This window comes from Gymnodraco acuticeps, unplaced genomic scaffold (assembly GCF_902827175.1).
Source record: "Gymnodraco acuticeps unplaced genomic scaffold, fGymAcu1.1, whole genome shotgun sequence".
NCBI classification, from domain to species: domain Eukaryota; kingdom Metazoa; phylum Chordata; class Actinopteri; order Perciformes; family Bathydraconidae; genus Gymnodraco; species Gymnodraco acuticeps.
In genome coordinates this window covers 1,119,221-1,133,063 of record NW_022992053.1, presented here as the reverse complement: position 1 = coordinate 1,133,063, position 13,843 = coordinate 1,119,221, and the positions used below count along the sequence as shown (strand labels likewise).

Genomic DNA, 13,843 nt, shown 5'->3' with positions numbered 1-13,843 from the left:
ATATATGGTCTCTCTGATCCGTTCCCCCCTCCGTATCCTCTCTGTCCCCCTTTAGCCCGCCCCCTTCCTGGTGGGGCTTTATGTGGGCACTGCTTGAACCAGTGATCTGGCTGTCCGCATATGAAACACACCTTCACGTATTCCAATCCAGGAGTCATTCCAAAGCCACCTCGACCTCTGACCCCGCCTCTGAACCCGCCCCTCTGTTGCCAAGAGCTATTATCGTAGCCAAATTGGGGCTGACTATAGGGCGGACCCTGGTTGGAAAGGCCCCCTTTTGGGTTTTGCTGCCCCTGTGGCTGCACGGCCGGCGCTACTGGGTGAACAATCAACTGTTTGGCATTCTTTTTGTCATTCTGAACTGTTTTCCGGGCTATTTCCAGCTGCGTTCGCAGTAACTGCACCCTCAACTCCTCTTCCTCAGTTTTAACCTCTGTATGTTGTTTGTTAAATCTACTCAAATGATGGGCTAAATGACGTTCCCACGTCTGTGTGTTTAACTGATCTACTTCTGGATTGTCCTCCATCAGACTTTTAATTTCTTTCGGCACCGCTGCAAGCACTGCTTTACGGAACATCTGTATATGTTGGTCATTATTATCTGGACTGTAGTCAGTTGCCATTGTGTATTGTTGGCGTGCCCTGAGCAACATGGTTGCTGCAGCCTCTCCAGGTGTAAATGTAAATGACAGTGAACCGTAACCTCCCCCTGTCTGTGGGAAATGTTCTCTCATTGCTTTGCCCAGCTTGCTGTGAACATCGTTAAAGGAAATAGGCACGTCATCTTTCATTGTCGATGTTCCTGATCTATCCTCAACTTTCTACCTCATAATAGGAAGTCTGTTGTGCTAGTATTCTCCTGAAATCTCCCAGACAGATAGTCTGTCCTACAGCCATGTCCGCAAACCTTCGCATCCAATGTCTCCCTCCCTCAGTAGGCAACGGCATTTTATCGATCAGCGCATGTATGTCCCCTAGTGTGAAAGGATGATAAGCCGTTTTCCCGTTTTGCGCGGCCACTAAAGGCGCCTGTAATACTGGAAAAATAAAAGCATGCTCGGTGGGGTCTTCTGCGGTGTGGTGAGACCTTAATCTGTTACGGGGCATTGAAAGAACCTGATCTACTTCCACTAGTTCACTTATTGTTCCTGTCAGAGATATCTGCTTAACTTTGCACCTCGCCCTCCTGCTGTCTTCCTCTTCCTGTCCTGCTTGTTCCTGCTGAAAAGTGTCCTGATAGCTGTCTTTACGACCCTGGCCTCCTGCTTCATTGTAAAACCCCCCAGTTTCATGGCTTGCTGTTTCCCTATCCCTTTTATGGCCCGCTATCTCTCCCTCACTTTTATGGCCCACTGTCTTTCTATCACTTCTGTGGTTCGCTGTCTCTTCCCCACTTTCATGGCCCGATGCCCCCCACTCAACACCTGGGTAATAAGACGTAGACGTCTGGCGTGATCTGTTCTGAAAAGGATCACATCTCTCCCCCTCCTCAGCGCGCCTGCGTACACCTGTGTGCTGGCCTCTCCTCTCCCTATTTTCCTCTATATCTTCTACCGAGCCTTCATATCCGCTCTGTTCCTGTCTCCTGTCTTCCTCCTTGCGTCTATCTTGAATCTGTTGTTCATAGCACCGCCTTTCTCGTATTTCCCTCTCGTCTAGGAGGTCAGTTGTGTATGTTATGTCTGTCTGTGTAGCGCCTGAGTGGCTCTTTGTAAGATCTGTTAGAAGGGAAGTCAATTGTTCTGAGGTGAGCTCCTTATCAAGTGGTCGACCGTCCCTTCTCGGGGTAACCCCCTCCTGGTCTGTGTTAAAACCAGGCCTCCGCGTGGTGTGTGCGCTGTCTATTCTGTCTAACGGGGAGGAAACTTGTTTTTGTTTAACATTTAGTCTTTTCTTTGGAGTAGGGACGCCCCTTAACGGACTCAACGCTACTGTTCCCACCATTCTATAGTTCCCTACGCTCATGGCCGCCTCCTCTCCTTCTGTGTCCGATGCATCTGCCACCATCATTTGCAATTTATTTGCGCTTTCGTCGGGTAGAGAATAAGGGGGAGGGGGCTGTGCAGTCAGACTACCTAAATCCGGGTAAAGGAGAGAGGAGCGGGTGGGAATAGCCGGATTTTGTATGGGCGTCGTTTGAGATTTCTGCTCTGAGTTAGAGACAACATTATTTTGCATTCTTTTAAAATATTCGACTCGTTCTGCTACATAGTCAAGAATGTCTCCATGTGTAGGCACCTCCGTGTCTTTAATACCATGAGGGAACAGAAGAGTGTTAACTTCATCTGTTTTTATGGGGCTTTGGATTGCCATTGCACCCGGGAGATTTTCGTCTGTGACGGGAGGAATATTAATTCCAATCATTGCGAGGGCAGCATTGTGACAAACCCTCCTCAATCTATCTAGTGCCTGTTTTTGTTTGTTCCATTTGCTACGGGCAAACCATCTGGGCTTCTGTTCGTTTAGGTGTGCAAGTTGCTTTACAATCTGTCTTTCATATAAATTCAATGCTGTGCCCAAATTACCTACGGTGTCGTCATCCCCCACTCTATTCTCTGTTATCATTTTATCGTGTAGGAATCGGAGATCCGTACAAGCCTTTTCTTTAGCCCCCTGTTTGATTCCACTTAAAATCAATCTCTTAATCTGTTCCCATTGCTCCCGGTAACTCCCTGGAATTTCAGAATAGTCTTTACCATTATGTCGTTCCATATTCACTTCGCTTTTATCTATCTGACTTAATTAATATGTGTTCACTTGTATTAATATACTGGGCTATTGTCGTTGTTACTATTAACGTGCTTCCCGTCTTCAATACCGGCCAGCAATGTAATGATGAAACTCTGTGTTACCCCCTTTCAGCCACTAGATGGCAGCAGCAGACCACAAATGAGCTTCACTCTTCTGAGTGCCTTTTTGAGCCCCGGAGACAATTGAAAAATCACACAGATTTATTCCCCGTACAGTTTGTCCAGCTTTTATAATCTGATGTTTATTTCAACAGGCTAGTGGACCCGAATGATGCTTCGACACTCTTAAAGAATGTGACCATTCCATGGGGAACTCCCAGGTCGTGAAAAGCCCTTTATCAGACGTTTAGCTTTTCAAATTAAGTTTACAGACAAAGGGAAAACGAGAGACGGTCCCGTCACAATTTTTGGTGAGGTTCGCGTTCTCTCCCTCGATTTAACATATAACAGACCTCTGGCTTTTAGCTTTCAGCCTTGGTCTGTTATTTAACCCCAGTTTTAAACGGCGACCCGATCTGATATATCGAGTTTCCAGGTTTTGTCGTGCAGGAATCAAACCTCGCAACCAAACAAACTGCACCGTCTCCATGCCACTCAGGAATAAACTACCTGCAGATCCGCGCCAAACTGCTCTATTTACGTTACGCAGGACTTTCCGTCTACCTGGCGATCAACGTTTACGTTTTGTATATAACTTTCCTAACATAGTAAAATATGCATTGTATATTCCATTTAAACTTTAAAAACACTGTGAAACGCCTACAGACAATCCTAAAGTTTTAGTGTATCCAATTACAGACAGTCGATTTTCATAACAGGCGTCTGCGTACCTCATTTGTATAGTTGTGCAGGGCCCTGCCGATTGTCTGAGATGTTTGAAAGCGTTTGTTCTCGACCCATTCCGGTCGTCTGGATTCTTCCTCAGCTTCGTTATATCTGGCACGTCCGGAGTCACCACTTTGTTAGAGATTAAAAGGGATATCTAGTCCGCTTTTCAAATCTCCGCGCGTCCCTATCAAGCTGGTTAATACAGGAAGAAATCCAGAGCTACCAAGTAAACAATAATCTATTTTAATGGTAATATGACAATACAATACAATCAATACAGTACACATTCAATACAGTTAATCTTTGGGATCCCGAATTTACCTGCACGTGAGCCAGCCAGAGGAAAGAGAAAGAACACCGCGTGTGTGTCTGTGTTCATACTCTTTGACAATGGGAGGAGTTATCAGATCCTCCCATTTGGAGCTCATTGATTGGCAGCCCCAAATATCACTAACACCTCAAATCTTAGGTTTCCCCAATCACTGTAGCAAGATCTAAGGTGAATGCAAATCAAGACATGCTCTCACCTTCCCCCATCTTCCTTTGTCCTGAAAAACACATGTCAACAGGCCCCAAATCCAGCTCACAGTTTTACCCACATTATTCCCATTTTAAGCTTATCCATAGTTTGCTAACATGAATAAATACAAATATAACTCTACACACCATATCCACAATGCTGCCAAAAAGTTTGCTGCTCCCTTCTGCCACAACCTTGAGCAGCTCTTCACAGACCTTCACACAGACCACCTGTGGGCTTCAGTCCAGGTATTGTGGATACGCCTGCACTGGAAATACTCATTGCATAATGACAAATAGGCCTAATAAGTGTCAGCCCATGTTCTGCTTGTTTTCAGGTGAATTATCTGATGGAAGTTTGTGAATTCATGGGCATTCCAGGCACCAACCCACAGAGGTTTACGGCTCATCGGTGGCTTTCAGCGTACGATGTGGGCATCAGCACTCGCCGAATGTTGCCTGCATACAAGGTACTGTATTTTGGTTTCCTCAATCGTGCAGACCAGAACCTCTACATGGATATCCTAGAGGAGATTTACAAGGACCATGGAGTTGGGGAGCGGGCAAAGGCCAGGATCCAGTTCTTTCACCAGGACCTCAGAAAAAAGGTAAAAGTCTTTTTGGGAAACACAGTATACTATGTAGCCCAAAACCCTTTTTTAATTACATTTCTTCCAGGAATGACGCAAGTTGGGAAAGACCGAAAAGAGAGGGTGGTAAAGAAGCTCTGGTTCGAGAGCCTTAACACAAACCTTCATCTGAGTGTTTACCTTGGCGTCCTCCCCATGTTATGGTGTTCCAGGTGTGTTCACATTAAGTGAATAATCAATCTCTGAGAAATTAACATAATTAACATATCCTTGTATGACGAAGATGGGTCAGGACTGACCCTCAACTCCAAGTCACGTCTGTGTATGATAATATAATTGTTGTATTTTGGATTAACATGCCATCATTATTCACAGGGCAGCCAAACCCTTGTCCACAAGCTACATGACAAGCAGCTTGAAGTGGTCACCAGTTTCATGGCATGCTTTGTCAAGGCTGACATCTTCTTCTCATTCAGATGTCAAACAGCCATCCAGATGTTCAAGAGAGAAAATGTGAAGCTCTCCACGGTGGACAAGGCCCTCTGTAAGAAGATCCGCACTGCAGGCACAAAAGACAAGACACGCAGAAAACAGGCCCTGTTGAAGAAGAAAGAGAGGCAGGAAGAGTTTGGGTGCCAGCCAACAACCCATGCCGAGCAAAGCAGGAAGAATGCAGTGGAGAAGGACAGGCAAGCCCATGTGAGGCACATAGATGCTCAAAAGCGGAAAAAAGCCCTGAAACTACTGGTACAGGCAAAGAAGGCAAAAAAGTAGTATGTACTTTTAAATATTTGATCTCTTCATTCAATAGTAGTATAAAGTATAGTACAGAGACTTTCACATACGTTTTCTAAATGTTCAACAGGGAACTGCTGCTAACAAATTGTTTCTATTTTCCCTTTAGAAATCATCTCGATGAAAAAGGAAGGATGTTTTTATGTGCCGCAAGAAGTGTCAGAGAGTTCACTGACTTCTGCCTTCTCTTTATTTTTATCTCTAGAGTTGCAAAGGCAGTGTGAGAGAAATATTCATGCTCTGACTGGATATGCTGTTTTGGTTACTGTCTTTTGTCTTTAATTGTGTAAGATAGTGGTACGGCTCTACAAGTACACAAAATAAATGCTTTATTATATTACATATGGAAACTCTGTGTTTTTCTTATTATTACCACTGCTTGTTTTGTTGTTCTGATTTTAAAGCTGATAATTAAAAAAAATCTTCAGAGGAAGCATACACTATAAAAAAGGATTTTGGAGGGTAGTATATATTATCCAAGCAAATCATTTAAATTGTACTCAAGTCAAGGTATATAAGTGAGCATTGTTAGTATATGGGTACATTCTACCTACACTACCTAATTTCTGACAGTACCAACTGAAACACAAACAATATGGGTAAAATCTACTTGAAGACATTAGGCCCACACTGCCCCTTTGCGCATGCGTCTGCGGTGATTCTTGGCTGCAGGCCAGAGGAACGGTTCTCTTTCGCGCCTCCCTCCTCCTGGTGTGTGGAAATGTTGGAAGGTAAGATATTACTGTCTATCATGTCCTACATATTCACGTATATGTACGTATATGTATATACATATTCACGTTTTTTTAGGTTCATCATAAGACTTGTTGTCTGCTTGCTTCACTGTTAGACAAGGAATTTAAGTGTGTTCTCATCTGTTACTCACTGGAAGTCGGTCACTGATACTAGATAGCTGTAGCTAACATAGGAGCTAAGAGTAAAGCACTATGATGTTTAGCTCCATATTGTTAATAATTGTTATTACAGCAATAATGTGCATGTTGACGGCATGCCGTCTGAAATGAGTTAAGCGTCACGGCGACAGTTGTATGTTAATGTGAGCTAACCAGCCAAGTTGTGTTTCACGTTAGCATCGTGCATGCTTAGTAGAGAAGGCTATTGTTTGCTAGCTAAGTACTAACAAGAACAGCGCGCGGAAGGCGGCATTCGTTTAAATCAACCTTTGAAGTTGGTCGTCCTCTAGACCAGTGGTTCCCAAACTTTTTGTGCCCAAGGCACACCAAAGGACAAGTACAAATCTCAAGGCACACCTATTGTGCAAAATAGCCCTTATAACACGTGTTATCACTCATATCATGTAAAATATCTGTAAATGTGCATAATTATTTACTAATGCCAAATAAAATGTGACAAAGACAACTATATTAGTCATGAAAAATGTATTAATTAATTTGAAACGTTATCAAATTAGGCTTCATCAAAGCAGCAACACACTCATTTAAACCAGACAGGTCACAAAATTAAAAATGAGGCAAAAGAAACTCAGCAGAAATTCAGCACAGAGAACTGTCAATGCAAGGAAGCTGCATTGTCCATGGTCCTGAACTACAAATTATAAATGTAACATTTCAGCAATCAGCATTGAAACATGTGCTATTGTAAATATTTTGCCGACTAACAAATTAGTGAGATACATGTGCCTGTCGGGGCGTGCAGAATTTCAGAAATCAGAGTAGAGAACGCCAACTCCAGAGATGGGGTCGTTACTAACATTTTTTAATATATTACATATTACTTTTTAAAAAAAGTAATATATTACACTACTTCGTTACTATCTACATAAAGTAACTCGTTACTTTACTCGCCGAGCACGTACGAACTGCGCATGCGTGAGTGGCAATAACTTTCCTTACCAGCAGGCGGCGGTAGTGTGTATTTGTCATTCAAAACAGGCAACAACCGGAAGACAGAGAAGAAGAACAGACTACGTGATATAAACAAACAACAAATAGCGCGTGCGGTAGCTTCACCTTAGCATGTGTTCTTTGCAGGTGCTTGTTGAGGTTTGACGTGGTGTTTACAGCAGTGGATAACAGCTTCTGGCCTGGACACAGTTTGCACCTCACCGTCACATTCCTGTCTATTCTTCGGACAAACTCAAAACATTGGGCATACCTCCACCCCTCGAAAGTTATCGCTGACTCAGCCATGTTTATGCAGCACTGCACGTGGAGATGTGGACGCGCAAGTCACGCAGATTACTTACATATAAACCTACAAAGTACTGATATAGTAAATTAAAAAATAATTATTTTTGTGTAGTTGTATATTGCAATAATAACGTATGGTTGTCACACAATCCCACGGCACACCCGGACTTGCCTCACGGCACACCAGTGTGCCGCGGCCCACCGTTTGGGAACCACTGCTCTATACAATGTGTGTTTGTCCAATGTTATTTTCCACACAGTATCCAATGGACATGCATACGTGATGCACACTGCAAAAATCAGTAGCCGTTTATTAAATAGCATGTCAGTTCAAGTAATATGACGAACTCTGACCTGGTATTAAGTACAGTAACGGTTTGCGGGGGACACATTCAAATGATGCACAAGGCTAACTAAGTTGAAGCTAGCTTGTAGCATCTCTCTTAAGGCCCTGACACACCAACCCGATTTTGGGAGTCAGAGGCTGTCGGGCATTCGCGGCGCCGTAGTCAGGTTGGTGTGTCCCGCACCGTCTGCCGTGACACGCCTTATTTGGACTGCCTGACCCGATGCATGGCCGATTCAACATGGTCAGGCAGTCGGACCAAGCAATCACTCTGATTGGCTGTTCAGCTAGCGAATCAGAAGCTAAACGGAAGTGAGGGACGTAAACAAACGATTTAAGAAGTCACACACAGACCAGACACAGACCAGTGTTGCCAACTTGGCGACTTTGTCGTTACATTCGGTGGCTTTCCAAACCCTCCGGCTACTTATTTTTGTCAAAAGCGACTAACGACTGATCTAACGACTTGTAATGGTGTTATTAGGGACTTTTCTGGTGTTTGGAGACTCACGTATTGTTCTGCAGTTAACGAGCTGCCGTGAGCCCCTCAGCCCTCCCATAGTACTGACAGGCGCGCAGACTCACAGTTGCCTCCCGCAGCAGCTCAGCTGCAGTCAGAGCAGAGAGGAGACAGCCACACTCTCCCGCGTCGAGACGGCTTCAGTCACTTAATCACCTCGTCCACTGTGTGTGCCTCTCTGTGACAAGCTAAACATCCACGTAGGTCATCATGTCACAGTCTAAACTGTATTCACAAAAGTACAGAAAGGAGTGGGAATCAAACCCTGAGTTTAAAGGATGGTTGAAGCCATTTATTGGAGATGACACACGGGCATACTATACTGCCTTTATTATAAGGGATATTTCTACTAAAAACTACTCAAACTATTTCTACTTTCTACTATAATACATGATCAAATATGTCTTGATTATATTTTGTAGAGTTCGGAATCTTCAAAGTTAACTGAAGTTATCAAATAAATGTAATGTAAAACTGAATCAAACCATAAACAAGGTGGCCTGTTGGGATTACTATATATATATATATATATATATATATATATATATATATATCTGCATTATTTATCCCACTTTATGCTTTGCTCTTGCTGCTTAGTTTACACTGATTGTATATCTTATTTCTTACTGATGTAAAGCACTTTGAACTGCAATCCCCTGTATGAAAGGTTTTTTACAAATAAAGTTATTATTATTATTCAGATGGATGTTTCTGCCCCTCTGTTCATTCTCCCATTATCCTCCTCAATCTGCCTAGAAGTATTTTAATGTTGTAGCTGTTACTATAACCAATACTAATGCTAGGGCTGCAACTGACAGTTATGTAGGCACATTGTTATTGTTTCTTATCGCTAACCCCTTATGGCTGATAGCTCCAGTGCCGCACGAAACATGTTTTCGATGGACGAGAGGGAAATGGAACGCACACGCTATTTGTTGTTTGTTTATATCATGCAGTCTGTTCTTCTTCTCTGTCTGCCGGTTGTTGCCTCTTTTGAATGACGAATACACACTACCGCCGCCTGCTGGTAAGGAGAGTTATTGCCACTCATGCACTGAAGTCTTTGCGGTGTGTTCCCGTGCGACACATGGCCAAGACGCAGGAGGACACGGCGACGCAACAGTCGGCGTCGGCTTCGGCGAGTTCTCTGGTGTCTGCTTGGTGTGTCAGGCCCTTTAGTCTATCTAACGTCGGCCGTCAGTTTCCTCGTGGGTCTGTCCGGGTAATATATACTATATATATATTTTGTTGTGTTCGGTCGCTCTGTGCTTAACAATGGTGAGAGTGAAATACAGTTTGTCCCGTTTGATGAATGGGACACGGCAGTGGCGTTTCTAGGTGTACAAAACTGGGGGGGCAGAAAGAGGTCGGGGGAGAGAGAGAGAGAGAGAGGGGGGGGACAGAGAGAGGGAGGAGAGAGAGAGGGGGGACAGAGAGAGGGGGGGGAGGAGAGAGAGAGGGGGAGTGTCAAATTACATACTGAAGACCACAGGAGCAACACTGTGAGCGCATACATTTACGTACACAGCGTGGGGATGTCATAGTAATGCACCTTCATACATGGAGTAAAGGTCACCATCACAAAGTAATTCTTAACAATAACAACAACCGTAATGCTTTAGCATTAAAACACCATAGACTGTAAATATAAGGAAAACACAGACACTCATCATCGAGGTCACAATATCAATCGATCCAGCAGAGGCAAAACACAGAAGATCAACAAAATATATGACATAAATGAACTTACCAAAGCTGAAGGCTCACTTGAAAAGAAAAGCGGCACGGCGGTCCTTCCTCTGACAGAATGTGTCTATCACTTTGGGGATGAAGTCCTGTAGTTGCTGGATCAACTGGCTTTCAATTGAAAGCATGGCCAATGCGTTAAGTCGCGGCTGTCCCATGGTGTTGCGAGTGAAAGTCTTTATCCTTTTGAGGGTGGAAAAGTTCCTCTCTGACTCGGATGTCGTCATCGGAGTTGTCACTATTATTTTGACCAAAATAACAGTCTCAGCAAACGTTTCCTCCAAGTTGTTCTCGTGAATGGATTTCAACAGAGACAGGGCAGTGTTTCCAGTGTGAAGCTCACTGTGGCGGTAGAGCGTGGTCAGCTCAGACTTCAACTTCTCCTTGTTTCCCAACGCAGGCCACAGTTTCACGGCGCAGTCAAGCTCAGGTGTAGGAAATGACAGGACATGCTGTGGGAAGAATGAGCTGTCAACAAGCTTTGCAGCGATCAAATGGTCACTCTGTGAGATGACTGTGTCACAAGCCTCCTTCATCACCGGCGCTGTGCTGCTGACTCGTCGGCCTGGCTCGTCTGTTCCATCATGAGCAGTGGCGGCCAATGCATCAGTTTTCTGCCTCATTTTCTGAACATTTTCCTTGAAACGGCAGAGCGCGCTGTTGATCCCAGGTGCATCGATGCTTCGTTTTTGCAGAGTGTTGTATAGAACATCCACTTCTGGCATAAGCAACGAAAAAAACTCCAGGAGCTGCATAAATGCTCGGTCCCGCAGTTTCTTTGACAGGCCGTATGCCTCACTTATGGTGACCGCATCCCATCCTGGTTGTGCGCGTATATGCTTCATACACTGAAGTAGTGCATCTCGGGTCTCCCAAACCGCGTTCACAGTTCTGCTTTTAAAGTTCCATCTCACAGCCGGTGGCCGTGGGATGCGTCTCTGTGTTGCCTCTGCAAGAGCTGCAACACGTTTTGGAGCACCGGAGAAAAAAGTGGAAAAAGCAGTTAGATCTGCAAAAAACACCTTCAGGATGCTCATCCTTGCTGAACACAGTTGCTGCAGGGTCAGGTTCAGTTGGTGGGCGTAGCAGTGAACAAACTGAGCGTTTGGGTACGTCTCCTTCATCACCGTCTGTACCCCGCGCACGTTACCGCTCATGACGGCCGCCCCGTCATAGGTCTGAGCGATTAGCTTTTCTTTCAGCTTCAGGGGTTCCAGAACAGCCTTGATGCTGTTGGAGAGACCTACACCAGTTTTGTCCTTTACTTCCACAAACTCCAAAAAACGCTCTGTAACTGTGAGGTCAGGCATAATGTATCGCAGCACAATCACCATTTGCGATTTACAGGAGACATCGGTTGTCTCGTCGGCCTGAACGGCAACAAATGATGTGTTGTCCACTTGCTTGGCTATTTCCTCCCTGTACACATCATACATGTAGTCCAAGAGTTCATTCTGTATGGTGCTTGATGTCCCTTTGAAAACAAGCTGAGCTTCGTAGTGCCGTTGAAGCCTGGAATCGCCCTCACACATTGTCTCGAAAATTGACCTGAATATCCCTGGATTCAGAGAGTCCGCCGACTCGTTGTGGCCCCGCAGTGCTGTCTCACATTTCCCACACAGTTTAATACAGGTGATGATCCGACCAAGCACGTACCTGTTTTCTTCCACCTTCCTATTATGAGAATCAATGCCGCGTCTGTAGGCGCTGTCAATCTGAGCTGCAACATTCACCCTTCCAAGTAATCCCAATTTTACGGCATTTTCCAAATGACTGTTGCTGCTCTCATGCTTCATTGTCCTCTCCGAAAGATGCTTTAAGTCCTTGTAACCTGTCCTCGACCAAGTACCTTGATCTTCACCAAAAAGCAGGCAAGGAAAGCAAAAGAGGGAATTCTTCTGGATGCTCGCCGTTAGCCATTTCTTTTTAGCAAACCACTCAGCGTTAAACCCACGTTTAACTTTGCCCGCAGTCTGGACCATTTGGAAATCCGGTGGATGGTGGGCACCGAGGCGCTTTACCTCCAGTTTCTCTCCGAGACTAAGTGTCTCAAATGTGTGCTCCAGTAAATGGTCAACTTCATTCATTTTCTTTCAGTTTTTTACTTCTTTTAATCGCTGGTGATGTTAGCTATATGCTGCTCTCTCGTCTCCTCTTCAAACTACACGTGACGTTTCGCAGCACTGCACACGTAAGTATTTACAGCCAATCAATTCTGAATTATGTGAGATGACGTATGGTGGGGATGGGAGCACTATGCCCCTACGGTCATTATTTTTTTGCCACACACATTAAATAGAAAAATACTCTGAGCATGCGCAGTGTAGTTTTTACAATCACCGTTCACTTAGACTGTGAGAGGGAGGGGCAGGATCGGGTTTTGTCCCACATGGCTCTAAACAGCTCAAAACGGCACTCTAGACACTAATTAGAAGAACACAGACTAAAACAGAAATGTACAGACGAATCAGATGATTAAACATGACCTTAAAATATATTTTATATGTTTTTTTATTTATTTTTTAGTATTTTTTTGTAATCATTATTTGTAATACTTTCTTCTGACACTAGGTGGGGCTGTGCCCCACCTGCCCCTAATGACCCGCCGCCACTGGGACACGGTGTTGTTAAACTCCAGCCCCGGCGCGCGTGAACAAGGAGCATTCATATGAGCGTGCATCAAACGATAAATACTTTGACAACTATCTTGCGACTATCTCTTAGTGAAAAATAACCATCGTATATTCTGCCAAGCCACAGTAATAATGATTTATGATTAATTTGTCTTTTTTGAGGTATAGCTGCAGCAATAGCCTATAGACTTATTAAGCTTACTGTATATTATCGTGAGGACTGGATAGATTACCACGGAGCAGAGCCAAAGCTCATTGTTATATATTTTAGGATTTGTCTACATATAAATGTTTAATTGTGTTATTTTGTTGGTAATGTTCAGTGTAAGAAATGTGAATATAAGTGTAACATCCTCAGAGACAGCACCTAAGTCCTATACATTTTAAATCCTGCAGACAATTCGTAGTGGAGTGGAGGTGGTGACCCTCAGCCCACGTGTCAGTGTCTTCAAGGAGAGATGGCCTGGTTTATTCAATGAGGCTCAGGTGAGAACATTATGTTTATTTGTTTCCATTTCAACTCACTGTTGTCAGAGTTGTGAGTGTTGTCCCCTATGCTTTTTATTAGATCAAGGAGGAGTTCCGACACATAACAACTCTTTCACTGGAAGAGACTTTGATGCTGAAACTGGATGGGTACACTAACACCACTCGCTCCAGCTGATGCGTGCCAAAGGAGGAGATGCTGGCTCCAGGATGCGCCCTCTTCTGAGCACAATTGATGAGGCACATTTATTTAAACGTTTCATTCAAGAATATGAACATGCAGAAATAAGTCTTCTCACTAAAATGCATTTCCTCACAGGCCCAGAGTATTGGAAAAAAGGGATGCAGTGGCCAGGTGCCTGATTGAAGACCTTTGGGGACGCCAAGAAGACCTTTTTCAAGACAGCCAGGTATGTCATTAAAGACTGATCACTTCAAGATTTTAACGGAGTTATTTCG

At 44.2% G+C, this 13,843-nt stretch overlaps 1 long non-coding RNA gene across 1 annotated transcript; it reads left to right on the top strand.

Moving 5' to 3' along the window:
* Positions 1-6,063: 6,063 nt before the first annotated feature.
* On the top strand, positions 6,064-13,629 carry LOC117536926. Its single transcript, XR_004567640.1, has 3 exons — positions 6,064-6,213; positions 13,295-13,384; positions 13,467-13,629. It is a non-coding gene; the product is annotated as an uncharacterized LOC117536926 (long non-coding RNA).
* Positions 13,630-13,843: the final 214 nt, after the last annotated feature.